This window comes from Pan troglodytes, chromosome 14 (genome assembly GCF_028858775.2).
Source record: "Pan troglodytes isolate AG18354 chromosome 14, NHGRI_mPanTro3-v2.0_pri, whole genome shotgun sequence".
NCBI classification, from domain to species: Eukaryota; Metazoa; Chordata; class Mammalia; order Primates; family Hominidae; genus Pan; species Pan troglodytes.
This window is the reverse complement of record NC_072412.2, coordinates 84,705,090-84,721,064: the sequence shown is the minus strand read 5'-3', so window position 1 is coordinate 84,721,064 and position 15,975 is coordinate 84,705,090. Positions and strand designations below refer to the sequence as shown.

At 38.4% G+C, this 15,975-nt stretch overlaps 1 pseudogene; it reads right to left on the bottom strand.

The window, feature by feature from the left end:
* Window positions 1–15,678, bottom strand: part of LOC100609120 (magnesium transporter NIPA2-like) — a 69,299-nt pseudogene extending 53,621 nt beyond the window's left edge.
* Window positions 15,679–15,975: the final 297 nt, after the last annotated feature.

Here is a 15,975-nt window from a genome sequence, read left to right as displayed (position 1 = left end):
GGGAAGCGGTAATGTGCATAGGCTCCACAGTTGTTGCAAACATTAGGCACCTGATAAACCCTCTGTATGGGCCATGGGGCATCACAGACTATGGCATCAATGTGTTGGGGGAATATCTATCTGCTCCACCATCCTCAGTGTCATCTGTCTCCCATACATGTAGATCCCTTCGTGGTCTCAAGTTGGCTGCCACATCCCAGGAGTCATTAGCAGACGGACAATATCAGCAAACTTATTAGAGAGGAGTTGAGCCTCTTCTGATGCATATGGCTGCATGATACAAAATCAGGGTTCTTGTGGCAAGATATAAGACAGGAAGCATTTGAAGAGGCAATAACAAGTGCCTGCCCAGAATGCATAGAGAAATAAGGTAATATTTAGCTTCTTGCATTAAAAAATGGAATTTTTACAGCAAGAATGGAGGCTTCTTATCTAAATTCCTTCATCTGCTCTTCTGGCATGCCATTAAGCAGGTTTAGCAGGTATGAGTTTGATGTAGAAGAGCTCTTCAGGCTGGAGAAAGAAGTGGGGAAGACATAGTCTTCTTTGGCCCCAAAAGATTGTGGAGAGAAAGAGAGAGAGAGGAGGAGAGTGAGCTGTTGTCCTGTTTTCCCTTCTTGGGGTTGGTTTGGGGATGTGGCTGTGGGGGAGGGGGCACTGACATTAAGTAGGTGTCAGGGAGCAGTGAAAGCAGAATGCTCATGTCCCACTCTCACATTTGGAATTCTGGAAAAATGCTAATTTGCCAAGAATCTTATTAGGAGGGAATAGCATTGCAGTCAGCATAAATAACTTGCTGGTACTCTTGAGGCCTTCTCAGGTTCTATGCACAGTCGAATCTAAGTGGACACATAGCTGACCTGTCTTCAGGACAGCAAGGCAGAGGACTGAGTTCCATGAGCAAAGGGACTGGCTAGTGGACATGGTGGACATGCAGAATTTTCCCAGGAGCCAAAAGAATAACCCCAAGTTCATCACCTACAGGACTCCCAGCCGACAGGTGAACTTAGGACTTCTCATCAGAGGTGTGCAGTTGCTAGCCATGGCATACCAAGAAATAGCACATCAGCTGGTGCCAGTCTCCATTATCCACCAGAATTGTGAAGCCACTTACTCCTTCCTCTTTATATGTGGACGCTCTATTTGGGATAGAAGCAAGGAAAATGTTGGGCTATCTTAGAGCCTGCACCAACCAAGATGAGGTGACTCAATATTTCGACCTGTTATGGTCTGAATGTTTATGTTCCTCAAAAATTCGTATGTTGAAATCCTAACCCGGAAAGTGATGGTATTAGGAGGTAGGGCCTTGGGATGTGATTAGTTCATGGGGCAGAGCTCTCGAGAATAGGATTAGTGTCCTTATAAGAAAGGCACAGGGGAGACCCCTCACTCCTTCTATTATGTGAAGTTACAGTGAAAAGAAGGCCGTCTGTAAACCAGGATGCTGGCCTTTGCCATGTTCCAAATCTGCTGGCACCTTGATGTTGGACTGTTCCGCCTCCAAAACTGTGAAAAATAAATTCGTGTTATTTATAAGCTATATCTGGTTTGTGGTATTTTGTTGTAGCAGCCTGTGCAGACTAAGACACACTCCCTCCATGTTGTCTATGGGCAGGGGGTGGAGTTTGGAGACAGTTCAGGATTTCATAACATGGTTCCTTTTTCACTGAAGTATTGGTTCCTCTAGTGTAGTATGACATGAAAAATATCAACATACTTATAACATACCTGTTTAGGAAAAGGAGGAAAATGTTTAGCATGCCTGTATTATTCCTCCTGCATACTATAGGAATATTTTGTTTGTTCTTATGTATAAGAAGAAAGTACTTATTACTAACACAGCATATTAACATAATGAAAAGAAGTGTTTATGCTAAGGAAATCTTTACTAGGAGGTATTTTTGAGATAAGGCCTAATTCTTTAATGGCCATTAATTTGTACCCAATTAAACAGTAGGCACTAAAAACTGTAGTGAGTATAAATGAGGGAAGTCAAGGGGATGAGAAATCTGAAAACGCTGGGGGAGTTTCACTTGTGGAAGATAAGACAAAGTTAAGTCTTCGTGTGGGTGGGGATAAACTGCCGGCTATGAATATATAAAGGGTTCTGTTGATAAAATCACATAATCAACATAAAATTGCTCTATAAGTTCTAAAGCATTATGGAGATGTTATCTCTTTATGTTTTATTTTATTCTGTAGTTCCAGACAGCATGAGTAGACCCAATGGGTAAAATGTAAAAGGAAGTGGCTTGTTAGCAGTTGACCAGGTGAATGTACTACCTTAACCATGGGACCCCAAATGATTCAAGGGCAGGATGGATCTCTCTCTTTCAGGGTGAAGGTGGATGTGCTTTAAGACCTCTGTAAGGCTCTAGGTCTCCACTGTTCCAAGAAACAATTTCTTTTATGTATTTATTCTTATTTATTTATTTATTTATATTATACTTTAAGTTCTAGGGTACATGTGCACAACATGCAGGTTTGATACATAGGTATACATGTGCCATATTGGTGTGCTGCACCCAGCAACTTGTCATTTATATTAGGTGTTTCTCCTAATGCTATCCCTCCCCCAGCCCCCTACCTCTGACAGGCCCCAGTGTGTGATATTCCCCGCCCTGTGTCCAAGTGATCTCATTGTTCAATTCCCACCTATGAGTGAGAACATGCAGTGTTTGGTTTTCTGTCCTTGTGATAGTTTGCTCAGAATGATGGTTGCCAGCTTCATCCATGTCCCTGCAACTTTCTAGTAGAACATCTGTCCATTTACGGGGCTTCTTCCCCTGAAATTGAAGAGGCTAAGTGATATACTTAAGGCACAGATCAGGTAAATGGAGGGTTTTTAACCTGTGAGGATACCTGAGCCAGATGCTTGCTACTGAGAGTGTGGGGCTGGAGCCAGGATTAGCAGCATCACCTGGGAGCAGGTTAGAAAGGCAGACTCCTAGCCCCACCCCCTGGGATTCTCAGGCCAGCATGCCAACAGGCTCCCCAAGCATTCCTGCACACACGGAGCTGGACACTTAAAGAACTCCTATAAATGTTAGACTCACAAGTGGACCCAGAGAGCTCCTACCTGGGAGGCTGTTGCATTCTCTGATTCAAAGCACCTGCAGTTGAGACTCCTGCTCACCCTCACCCTCCTATCAAGACAAGTAGCTAAAACCACAGTGAACCCAACGTGCTATTTTGGGTTAAAATCAGTGGTGCCCATTGTAAGAACAAATGCAAATTAAAAATAAAAAGCTTAATTTCCCCTGTTGAAATGAGGAAAGAGATTCCCCTAATTGCCTGTACTTTCTTATCTCTTCGAAATGTATACAAATCATTTTGAAAACTAAATAGTCCTTTTGTCAGCTTTATGACCTAGGAAAGCTTTCTCTAGAACCTGGGAGACATCTCTTTGAAATGTAATTGTAAAAGGAGCCAGCGTTTCTATCTCCCAGTTTCTGTGAGAAGGAAGAACCCTAACTTAGGTGTGCGCCTTGTTCCAAGTTGCAAACCTTCTGTTTTTAAGATATTAGAACTTGGTTTTGCTCTGAATAAAGCCACTTAGCCAACACAGATGGTAACCCTAATTACCAGATAAAGTTAGAATGAACAGTGTGACAAAATATGGCCCTCTTACTTCAAGACTAGTTATTGCTTATCTTCAGAACATGTATGTAATGCATTGTATCTGCTTAGCTTTATAAAAGGGTGTAATTCCTTACTATTGTTGCAATCTCTTAGTGGATTACCTATAATGTGCTGATGCACATTCTGGTTTAATACTTAGTCAACAATGAAACTGTTTTCTCTACTACCTTTGTGGAGAGGTTTTCTGGGTGGAGGAAGATTTTCATTTTTAAATTATATTTCCTCGGCGACATACTATTATACTAATAAATTATTAAAGTATCCTATTTATTATTCTTATATTCCTGCACTGCCATAGTCCCTGCCTCCCTGCCTCCCTCCCTTTTTTCTTCCTTCCTTCTTTTTCTTTTTCTTTTTTTTGACAGAGTCTCGCTCTTTCACTCAGGCTGGAGTGCAGTGGCGCAATCTCGGCTCACTGCAACCTTTGCCTCCTGGGTTCAAGTGATTCTCATGCCTCAGCCTCCTGAGTAGCTAAGATTACAGGCTTGCACCATCATGCCCCTCTTATTTTTGTATTTTTAGTAGAGAGGGGGGTTTCACCATATTGGCCAGGCTGGTCTCGAACTCCTGACCTCAAGTGACCCACCCACCTCCGCCTCCCAAAGTGCTGGGATTACAGGTGTGAGCCACCCTGCCCAGCTTTTCTTTCTATCCTTCCTTTCTTCCTGCTATCTCCCTTTCCTCCTTTCTCCATCCCTCGCCAGCTGTCTTTCCTCTTTTCTTTCTTTTCTTTTTGCTTTTTTGTTTTTCTAAATTGGCCTTAAACCAATTCCTCTCCAGCCAAATTATTCAGTAGAGATGAGATCGTAGATTTTATGAGTAAATATCTGTCCCAAATGTTCTGAAAAAAAGGTAATAGCATGGACCCAAACAATTAAAACACTGGTTTAATCCAAAGTTTATTTTTGCTTTGCAGTGAGGAAGTTTTAGGACTGAGCTCTTTGGTGTTTAACTGAGAAGTCAGAACAAAGGGTGTTCCTTATATCACGAAGGATGGTAACTCACAGACATTAAAAAAAATATGGATTTCTAATTTTGAGAGGTATTAGGTTGGCAATTGTAAGATGTCATTATTATAACTGGTCAACTGTGTGTGTGTATGTATGTGTATATACCTATATCCAACTATCATCTACCTATATGTCAGGAGCCATTCTACTTGTACTTTTTGAGATTAAAGAAACATTCATTTGAAATATATGAAAAATTCCGTGTGCTAGCCAACAAGGGAAATGCAAATTATTACTATTGTTCATTTCTAAGGTACCATTCTTTGGTTATAAAACCTATCCAAAGAGCATATTAGCAAAATAGTGTATTCAAATTACTATTTATACAAAAACACAGCAGCTCTATAATAATTTAAGCAAGTGATATTATAATTTTATTTCTATTGATACCATATAGGAATTGATGAGCTAATGTTGTCCCCTGAATCTGTGGTGGCGAGGAAGTTCCTAGGGGGAATACAAGAACTACCTAGCTTAACCTAAAATCTACACAGCATTTGTGCCCCTGAGCTTTTTAATAAGCAATAGCAGTGGGGTTTCTGATTGAATACTCTCCTTGGTCAGTATCAATAAATACTTAACCTTTTGGAGCCAAAACATGCATGTGAAATAAACAATGAAATATCTCCTGATTCTCTAAGAAGGCTTGGACTCTGAAATTGTTTTACATACTATGACTTAATTTCTGACCGTTACCTTTTTCACCCCTGATATTTTGATCCTGTCCTTGCCGGAGAGCCACAAAGAACCTTCTGACTAAAAAACAATACAAATAAAAGCCTCACATTCTGCATAACCACAGATATAATTCCACATTGGACAGCACTATTTAGTAACATCCTAGGTTTACTGAAGCATTCTATTTTTTTTTTTTTTTACCACAAATTCAAAGCTATCCAGTGTTACTTTTCTTAATTAAGCTAGGCTGCTCTCACAATTCAAACAGCTTCATTTTTTTTCTGCTTAAATTAAACTCCTTGTGCAATGCAGTGACCAAAACAAATAATCTATGACCTACAAACAAGACACTTGCATTCCCTGAAGAATTACGTTCTTGTTTCCTCTAGGTTATACATCTTTGAACCTCTCTTTGCTGTAACGACCTTCTGGTGCTCATTAGCATGCTGATTACCATTAACACAGCTATAATGCAGCAATTTTCTTGGTGTATGTCGAGGAGAAATGCTCATCTGAATGCAGTCAGGGGACAAAATTAACTGCATAAATCTACAGCACAAACTGGATCTCGTCCAACTTTGCACAAGTCGTCTTTCCTCTCCTGGTTGTGACATCATCATCTAGATTCCCACTGATGGCTTAATAAGTATCTCAGGGTTTCATATTTAATTTCCTTTCATCTCTGTATATTACATTTCAGCTTAATTTCAGGAATGCCTGACCACCTTATTACTATGTCTCATAATGTATATTTACCTTTAATCTTTTAGCTATATCCCTTAATGGCTCTGTTATGAGATTCCTATCAACTCTACTTTTTACATCTTTTTTCAACATTTATATCTTTAAAAAATATTGACTGATAGAGTAGAATATAAGCACATGAACACACACACATTAATACATTTATGGAACTGAGAACGAGATTGAGATCTATAATTCATCTGTATGTTTGGAAGCAGGCATACATATTACTCTTTTGCAAGAGAGAACTCGATGAATAGTCAGGAAAGGAAGAAATTTTAATGGAGAGAACAATGGATGTATGAGATTGGATTTTCTTCTTGCTGCTGTCATGGGCATTTGATGGTTTTTTGATGATATCGGTCTCCAAATGTAAACTGAGGGCTGCTGACTCTCAGCTTGCAGGTTCTAAAGCTGACAGGAAAGCTCCTGTACCCCTCTAAAGTTCCTCTACTGGGTTGTTCTTCAAGGGTGGCATTGCAAATATTATAGCTAATTAAATGAACAAATGGCATCAGGAATATTTTGAAATCTTGTTCTCTTAATGATTATATAACTGGAATTATAGAAAATGTGGCAGAATAAGAATCACTTTTTTTTTTAAAAAAAGAACATTTGATGTGATTACAAACTACATCACAGTATAAATAATCACCTCAAATAAGAAAGGTTATGCATTTTCTAATCAAGAGTGGGCTGACATTTGCATTTATAATCTTTAAAAATGCTAAGCTCTGGCCATTTTAATTTTTAAAGACATAAAATAACTTCTGCCCCATGCTTTAAGAAAAGCACAGATTAAGAACACAGACTGTGAACCACTCAATTGCTACCTCAGGATGATTAAACCTGATGGAGAGTGGTCTCCTGGTAACTTCCTAGCACTTACTGGCACGGAGGGAGACTGGGAAAGGGTGGAGCAAGGAGGAATAAATGTCACTAGAATGCCACTTCTCTTAACACACTGTGATTCACTCCATGTTAGCAATGTGAACAAAGTGCTTGCGGATGCTCGTGGAAAAGGAAAGTTAATTCTGATTCTCCTCTGTGGGCAGAGAGCTGAGGGACGTAACGGAGAAGATGTGGGGGAACATCAAGAAAAAAGGAACTATTTGGATTGAGTTTTGAAGATGGGGTAGAATTTCATGACCCTGGGAAGGGTGAGAGAGAGAGAGAGAGAGAGAGAGAGAGAGAGAGAGAGAGCCTTCTTTTCTTACTTTGATTATTGCAACTATAGAAACAGAATCATTGGTTGGGAAAGCTGGGAGGAGTTTCAATGATCCCTTCTGTCCTACTCACCAACTTACCGATGATAGGAAGCACTACTTGCCCGTATCCCTGACCTGTTGATGCGAGAAATGATAGGTCATTAGGTTTGCAACTATATCACTAATACAAAGAAAGATAGGATACTTTTAAATATTTCCATTGTCACTGTTATATGCAAATTAAACATTGTAAAAATGATGAAAAAAAGAAGAAACTCATAATTGTCATTACTCACACAAAATGCTTGCATTTAGTATGTATCCACATTATACTTTCTGAAAGTCACCTCAGTAAGGCTCAAGCTCTAGTTTGAATAAAATTCTTTAAATATTATAATAGTCATTGCTGTAAAAATGACTGCTTAATTCAAGCCTAAATCTCTTTGTATGATCCATCTCTACTATGTCTACATTCTGAAAGCATGATTTCTTTTATAAAAGCAGTGGGCCGGGCGCGGTGGCTCACGCCTGTAATCCCAGCACTTTGGGAGGCCGAGGCGGGCGGATCACGAGGTCAGGAGATTGAGACCATCCTGGCTAACACGGTGAAACCCCGTCTCTATAAAAAATACCAAAAAAATTAGCCGGGCATGGTGGCGGGTGCCTGTAGTCCCAGCTACTCGGGAGGCTGAGGCGGGAGAATGGCGTGAACCCGGTAGGCCCAGCTTGCAGTGAGCCGAGATTGCGCCGTTGCACTCTAGCCTGGGTGACTGAGCGAGACTCCGTCTCAGGAAAAAAAAAAAAAAAAAAAAAAAAAAAAAGCAATGACCTCTAAAGGTTAATGTGTCTTTCCAATGTTTCCAACTGATTGACTCTCAAGGAAAAACTCATCTTTTTTAGCAAAATCACTTCACAAATGCTCGTGATATTCTATACACCATCCAGATCACACAGGTAAGTTCTCTGCAACTTGGAAAGTTGCACAGATTTGATATATGGATGTAGATATAGATATAGATGGATATCAGAAATCGTTTGCCCCAAATTAAAAATCTGTAAACTTGTGTATGTCTGAATTGTAAAAATTCAGTTTTAAATGTTTATTTTTCTTTCTTCAATCATTTAATTATTCAGTCATCTAACACTCAATGCCAATCCGTTAGATTTCTACTATATTCCAGTTACTCTGCTAGAAACTGGAGTTATAAAGACAACTGATGAACAGTTCACATTGTGAGGCATCACAGTATTACGGGGGAAAAATAAGTCAGGCTGTAAGTGCTTGGTCAACAGGCTGCATTAGTCTGTTTGGGCTGCCATAAGAAGAAATTGCCACAGACTGGGTGGCTTATCAACAAGGGAAATTTATTTTCTCACACTTCCAGTGGCTGGCAGTCTGAGATCAGGGTGCTGGTGCAGTTGGGTTCTGGTGAGGACTCTTTCTGGCTGCCTTCTCCATGTGTCCTCACACAGTGGGGAGAGAAAGAGAAAGAGCCAGAATGCTAGTGTTTCCTCTTATAGGAGCATTGATCCCATCACAAAGTACCACCCTCATGACCTTAACTAAACCTAAATTCCTCCTAAAAGTTCCATCTCTAAATACCATTACACTGGGGGTGTAGGGCTTCAACACATGAACTTTTGGGAAGATAAAATTCAGTTTATTGCAACAGCTGTGCTACTTTGAGAAAATTGTGTAACCTCTCTGGGAGTCCAATACCTCCACTATAAAGTGAAAATAATACTGCACACATTTGAGATTATTGGGATAGTAATATAAGGTAGTATAGGTAAAAGCATTTATTAAAGATGGTGCCTGATAAATAGTAGGGACTAAATAATTAGTGTCACGGCCCTCTTCTACCTGCCCTTTCTCTGCTTAATGTTCCCAATGGTAGGAATAGATTGGAGAGTGGGACAAGGAAAAATAAACTGTAAAGGCACCTCTCATAAGGCATTATGATACATCCTGTATTAGCAATACTTTATCATAGAAGGGAGAAATTAATTCTGATTCTGACTTCTTGGAGTAGTGAGGGGCATGGCAGAGGGCTGCAGGGGAGTGGCTAGGAAGGAGGAGATATTTGAATTGGGTTTTGAAAACGAGGTGGAATTGCCCTAGGCCGAGACCCTCTGTGCTGATGGGCACAGTGCACCTGGGAAATCTGGTTGGCATGACTGTGAGCACCTATCTAAGGAATTTCAGCACACTCTAAGGTGATTTGCTTTTTTTCCTTTGAAAGCTCCTTTACCACCTCATCTTCTCATCTTAATAGTCTATCATTTCCAGGTAAGAAAAACATATGCCATATATTACTGAGTGCAAATTGGAAAGATTACAGCACTCTGGGTTTTGGAGTTGCAGATATAAATCTCTTCACGGGGACTCCCAGACACAAGGAGGCACATGTGGCAAGTCTCAGCCTTCCACGGGGCCTGACTGAGCCTCTGAGCAGCTGCTATTTTATGTCCTTGAAAGCATGTCTGTTAGAGAAAATCCTTTTGCACACAGTCTCTAATGCTAACAGTTTCTTTCCTAGGTGAAAAAATATATATTTTATTTCACATACAGAAACCAAAGTAATAGAACCATTTAAATGCACAACTTAGGGTATCTGATTTTTCTTCTTAAAATAAAATATTAATGCCCTTTTTTCTTACTACAGTGGTAGTCCATGTTCAGTTTAAAAACCACAAAATACAGATAAACAGGAAAAAAACGAAAATAAGTCACCCGTATTCCTACTACTTAAAGATAATTTTTAAATTCTAGGGGAACTTAAACTCTTTAATTTGTATTTTATGCATATAATATTTTACTTTTCTATAAGTTTTTAATGTTTTATCAAATATTTTTGGAAATAAGGTATTTTTCTAATATAATTATAGTAGCTACTTAATATTTTAGTATAAGGTTGTGCCATAATTTGTTTTCACTAACTTTATATTCTTGTTTATTTAGCTTTTGTTTTTTGAAATTCTGTGATATATTTATAGCTTGTAAATTTTGCATAAGTTAATACTTCTTAGGATAAAGTTCTAGAAGTGGAATATTTTAACTTACAGGTATATACATTTTACTTGCAGTTGATAAAGTGTTACCAGTTGCTGACCACAAAGAATATGCTAACATAAAAATTTACCAAAATTTTATGAGAAAATATATGTCTTTCTGCTTCTTCCAACACTGGACATTAGTACTTTTAAAAAATATTGCCCATTAGATATCTTTTTCTTTTTAAGGATAAGCTTCAATAGGGAGGTACTACTTGAGCTTTAGAAGGGAGACACCTGGGGAGAAAACCAGAAATAGAACAAAGGACTTGAGAGTCCAAGGATAGAGCTTCCCTAGCTTACGTTTTTGCCTAGGGTTAGCCCTGAGTTGCAAGACATATTATTGCATTTGTCTGAGAGGCCATGACATACTTATTTGAAATTCTAAAAAGAAGACAAAACCACCTTTCTGTTTTCTCCATTTCTCTGTTGTTTTTTTCTTCTCTCCAAATATACCCTTTCTTTCTCATTGGAGTTGCCTCCACTATTGCAGGAATGAAGAGCAAGTAGGAGAGATTAGACTTTGGCTTCTCTACGAAGGGTGTCCATACTCTCTTCAAAGGCTACTGTGGAAAGGGGCCACAAAGATGCCTACTCTGCAGGCAGGATTACCTGGCAGAATTTTGAGATGTTAATTGTTTATTTATTCGATGACACACAGAAATGGAAATTTCTACTCGATAAACTGTTGAAGGGATCGTGGAAATAAAACCAACAAAAGAGAACTTTTAAAAATAATGTTTTTAGGGAATGTTATTTTACTCACTCAAAATTTACTAAATCACAAACCTGGACCTGATTATGAAGTGCATATTCCAGCCTTGGGGTTGACTTAAATTGTAAATAGGTAGTTGCAGTGTGGCCCAGAGGGCTGTATCTGGCCTAGTGCCATGTGGAAAGAGGACTGATTAAGGATAGAATGAAGTAGTAAGAGGGCTGGCTGTGAGAGTGAGACCTGAGTTAGAATTCACTTCCATCATTCACTAACTGTGTAACTTTGGTAAGTGGCTTAAATTTCTAATACCTCAGTATCTTATCTGTAAAATAGAGATTATAAAAGCCCCCTCATAGGATGTGAGGATTAAATGACATACTTGTAAAGTACTTAGCAAAACATCTGGCTCATTGTAAATGGTCAAAAAGTAGTAGATATGTAGATACAGTTGTATCTACTACCAAGAGCCCAAAAGTCTCATTACTTCACACTGTAGCCCCTTGTGTTAACATTGTGTAAAATGAAGAGGCCACATTCTATTAAGTGTTAGTTTTAAAATGTTCACAAAGGATGAAAGCAAGAGGAGGAGTAGACCCACACAAAACTGTTAAATTCTCACAAAGAGGGAAAGATACAATGTAGATCATAATCCTGCTACTTAGATTGTTGAAGCTCATTTCAACTGGAAAATTGATCTTGGCTGGGGCATAATTTAAAGATAGTATTTTTATTCTTTAGGACAGGCCTAAGTTCCTATAGTCTTCTTGGACTGAGATGAAAGATAGCTGATTTTTCCCCCCAGGAAACAGGTAAGGCAATATTAGTTAAACAATAAATTTATAAACAGGCTTTATCTATTGGTCTCAAGAAAGTGAGAATTCTGGCCAAGTGACAAATCGGATTCTTGAAAATGAATTTGGATGTGAAGAACATTTAACAAGAGGCTGGAAACAATTGATGAACGATTCAGTCATATGTATCTCTAGATTGATAAATCAAGGATACTGCAGCTGGTGTAATGAATGGCTAAATACCAAAGTGCTTGTTTATCCTTTTTATCCTCCCCAAGTTTTTAGCAGGGCTCATACACATAGGTGCTCAAGAGCTACTCATTTTTAATTAACTCAAATGCATTATATTTCATTACCATGTTTTTAATAGTATATAATACTTCAGTGTAGAGAAAGTAGAGTATTAGTATTCTGTATGTGCCAACTGGTTTAATGTTTAGTTCCAGAAACAATCAGTTGTGTTTATAAAGAATCCATTCTCCAAAGATGGTGGGCTAACATTTTATCAGATGGGCCACGCTCCAGAGATGGCTACCCCAAGATGTATAGCAAACTATCCATTTCAACTAACATGTTAGGTGATGTTAGTTAACACAGTGAATGTCAAAAATGGGTTATTATTGGTGAAATTGGTGGCTTGTTATTTAGTATGTTTAATATCAGAGATGGGTTCTCACTGTGATGTTAAAGTATACAAAACATGTGAATTGGCCAAAATATTTTTTAAAATCCTATTCCCTTTTCCTTCTCCTTGCATGAACGAGGATTAAGAATCCAGTATTGTTGGTAACCAGTACCCTTAGGCACAGGATATGAAGTCCTAAATGGCTCCTGAGCTCAGCTATTGGTTTAAGAAGCTTAGTGGCCTGGTACCAACTATAAGGGTAATAAAAATCAGCTTCTCAGAATTGCCTAAAAGGACACTGAGTTCACTGAACAGATTGTATGAAGTGTGTTGAGGGTTACTTGCTAATGAATGCTGAATGTGTGAAAGAATTGGGCTTGAAGTAGTTTTCATTGGCAAAGCTGTATTGTGCAGAGGTAGGAATGGAATCCTCTCACCCATCTCAAATTTCTTCAGGAACTACCATAAAGAACCTAAGAAATGTGCTTGTCCAAAATGGCTTACATATAATTTGCAACATGCTTACTTGTTCTATATAGAGTTCCTTTTTTAAGATCCTCTGATGTTTTGGAGGAGCTCCTATTTGTTCAGAAATGTTCAGAGCAGATTATGTAGACTATTCTACCATCCCTAATTAACATCACTATTATATTTAATTTTTTAAAAAGTCTGACATTGTGTTCCCTTTCTTTCCTCTAAGTGCACTAGACTCAATGACATTTGGTTATATGGATAATATGTTGCCGTCGATTTTTCCCAAAGGAAATGTTGGTAAAAGGGGAGAAAGGGCTTCCTCTCTATGCACAAATACAATGGTGCAGGTATAGAACTTGCCATATGGCCCCAAATGGGAAGAGGGCCAAAGGAAAGAGCAGAGGAATGGGCTCATTGTTGGCCATGACAGGAGTCTGGAGGGGACAGCAGCAAAGCTCTTCTCTAAGAATAGCAATTATTTTTATGGTGACTATTTACTGAGGATTTAATATGTGTAAGGCAATGTGACAAATTCTTTTAGTACAGAGTCTGCTTTTACTTAAAGTCTCTATGAGGTAGTTACTATTATCCTCATTTTACAGAAGAGAAAACTGGGACTCAGAGATGTTAAGCAACCTGCTCATAAGTGGTAGGGACAGAAATCAAACCAGCTGACCAGCAACACTCTTTCAAGCTCTCCTTTCTTCTTCTTTTTAAAAGAAACGTTTTTAAGAATAGAAGTTTTTATATACTTTTGAGACAATTCTACACAATTTCACACACCCTTTTTACATTTCAGATTCTTTTAGAAATTTGGTTACTGAATCCTATGCTTGCTTCTACTAGCACTTGTGAAGATTCTGTAACCTGGGAAAGAAAGGGAAGCAAGTCTCCATTTTTTCTGTGACCTCCATTATAGCAGGGGTCCCCAAACCCTGGATCATAGACCAGTAGTGGTCTGTGACCTGTTAGGAACCAGGCTGAACAGGGGGAGCTGAGTGGTCAGGCAGTGAGCATTACTGCCTGAGCTCCTCCTCCTGTCAGATCAGCAGCAGCCTTAGAGTCTCACGAGAGCACAAACCCTATTGCAAACTGCGCATGTGAGGGATCTAGGTCTCGTGCTCCTTGTGAGAATCTAATGCCTGATGATCTGTTGCTGTCTCCCATCACCCCAGATGGGACCATGTAGTTGCAGGAAAACAAGCTCAGGACTCTCACTGATTCTATAATGCATTATAGTGAGTTGTATAATTATTAATATTTCATTATATATTACAATGCAATAATAATAGAAATAAAGTGCACAATAAATGCAATGCACTTGAATTATCCTGAAACAATCCACTGATCCCAGTCTGTGGAAGAATTGTCTTCCACAAAACTGGTCCCTGGTGCCAAAAAGGTTGGGGATCACTGCATTATACCATTCTAGCACAATTCTAAGTATTTTAGAGGAGCTCTAACTGAATAATACTATCACTAAGAGGACACTGCCATTAAATTTTTGAATATATATCTTTTAGGTATTTTTCCCCCAGTGCACATGTAGCAAAATGGAATCACATTATAGATATTATATTATAACTTGTCTCTTACTAACAACATATTATAAACACCTTTTGGTGTCACTAAATATAAACATGGAATATATAGTCTTAAGAATTATAATTGGTTTCAACATCACATCCCCCCATCCAGGAACTCTTAAAATCTCCTTAATGTAACTCTGTTGAGGGGATGCATATGACATTATTACCCAAGAGGAAATCAAAGTTATCAAATGCATCTGCACTATTCTCCCACAGCATTGTTTTGACAGGAATTGCAGTATTTTCAACCAATGTATTAGCACAATCTGAAAATCAAATTCTCTTTGATATTCACAGATGGCATAACTGAAGTGACTTGATGCTGCTGTTGTATAAATTTTCTTACATGTTGTTCTGGGAATGGGGTCAATATGGTCGTAGATCGAAGCTGGGCACTTTGGCAGCAGTGAAATCAATGCTGTTTTGCATTTCCTTTATTGATAGGCTCTAGAGGACCACACTTAGACCAATTCTGAATTCACATTTTGGTAAACACTTATCCAAAAAGTAGATGTTAATGATTTGACATCTGATAGGGTAGACAGCAAAGTATCCCTCCTTCAAAGTGAAAGAAAGTACAAACTATCAACAAAAATCCTTATTTTATTTCTTAGATTGCTATGTTATTCTACCCACTTCCCTCTCTTTGCATATCTGATGGTTATGATTGTTAATCTTAAGTAATTGATACGCATATAAATGTATATCTCCACATTACAGTTTTTTTAAATCACAGTTCTTTACTGACAATATCCAAATACAGCAGATAATCTTACAAAGAAAAAAAAAATCAGAAACAAACCTCAGATGAAACAAGAATACCAAAAAGAATTCAAGGTTTTTATCTACCAACTTAAGAGGAAGGCAAGGCACTTAGTCGATCTTGCCTTTTGCTGGTGTTTAGTCTCTCAGGCCCTCCTCAGTTTTATGAACCAAGAGCCACCAGAGGGAAATAGAAAGTTGAAACATATTAATATGTCAAAGTGTGGAAAGGTGAGTCTCAGCATTTCCCATGTGGGTGTGTTTTGATTTCATGTTGATTTGCCTATTTCAACTCTCTTACCTGGAGCTTCAGAGGCTAAAATTGAAAGTGCAGGAGATCCTGACTGAAATGCTAAATTACTCTTCCAGAGGCTATGATTCCACATAGCCTAGTACCCCACCATTCAAATAATCCATGGAGGAAGGCAATTTCTTTATTAATCTATTTGTTTTTAAACCTTAATCTATTATAGACTAATATTTTGGTAAAATACAAAATCATGCTGTTGGCTGTCATGGCAATATGCCAAATTGTTATAAAAGGTTTTAATCACGTATTCTCAATATCTGTACCAGTAACAAACAATTTGAGTAGTACTGGTCTACTGAACTAAACATTAGTTTGACAGTTTAGAGATTGGGACTAATCTCAATTTGAATGCTAAAAGTCCAAACGACTCAGA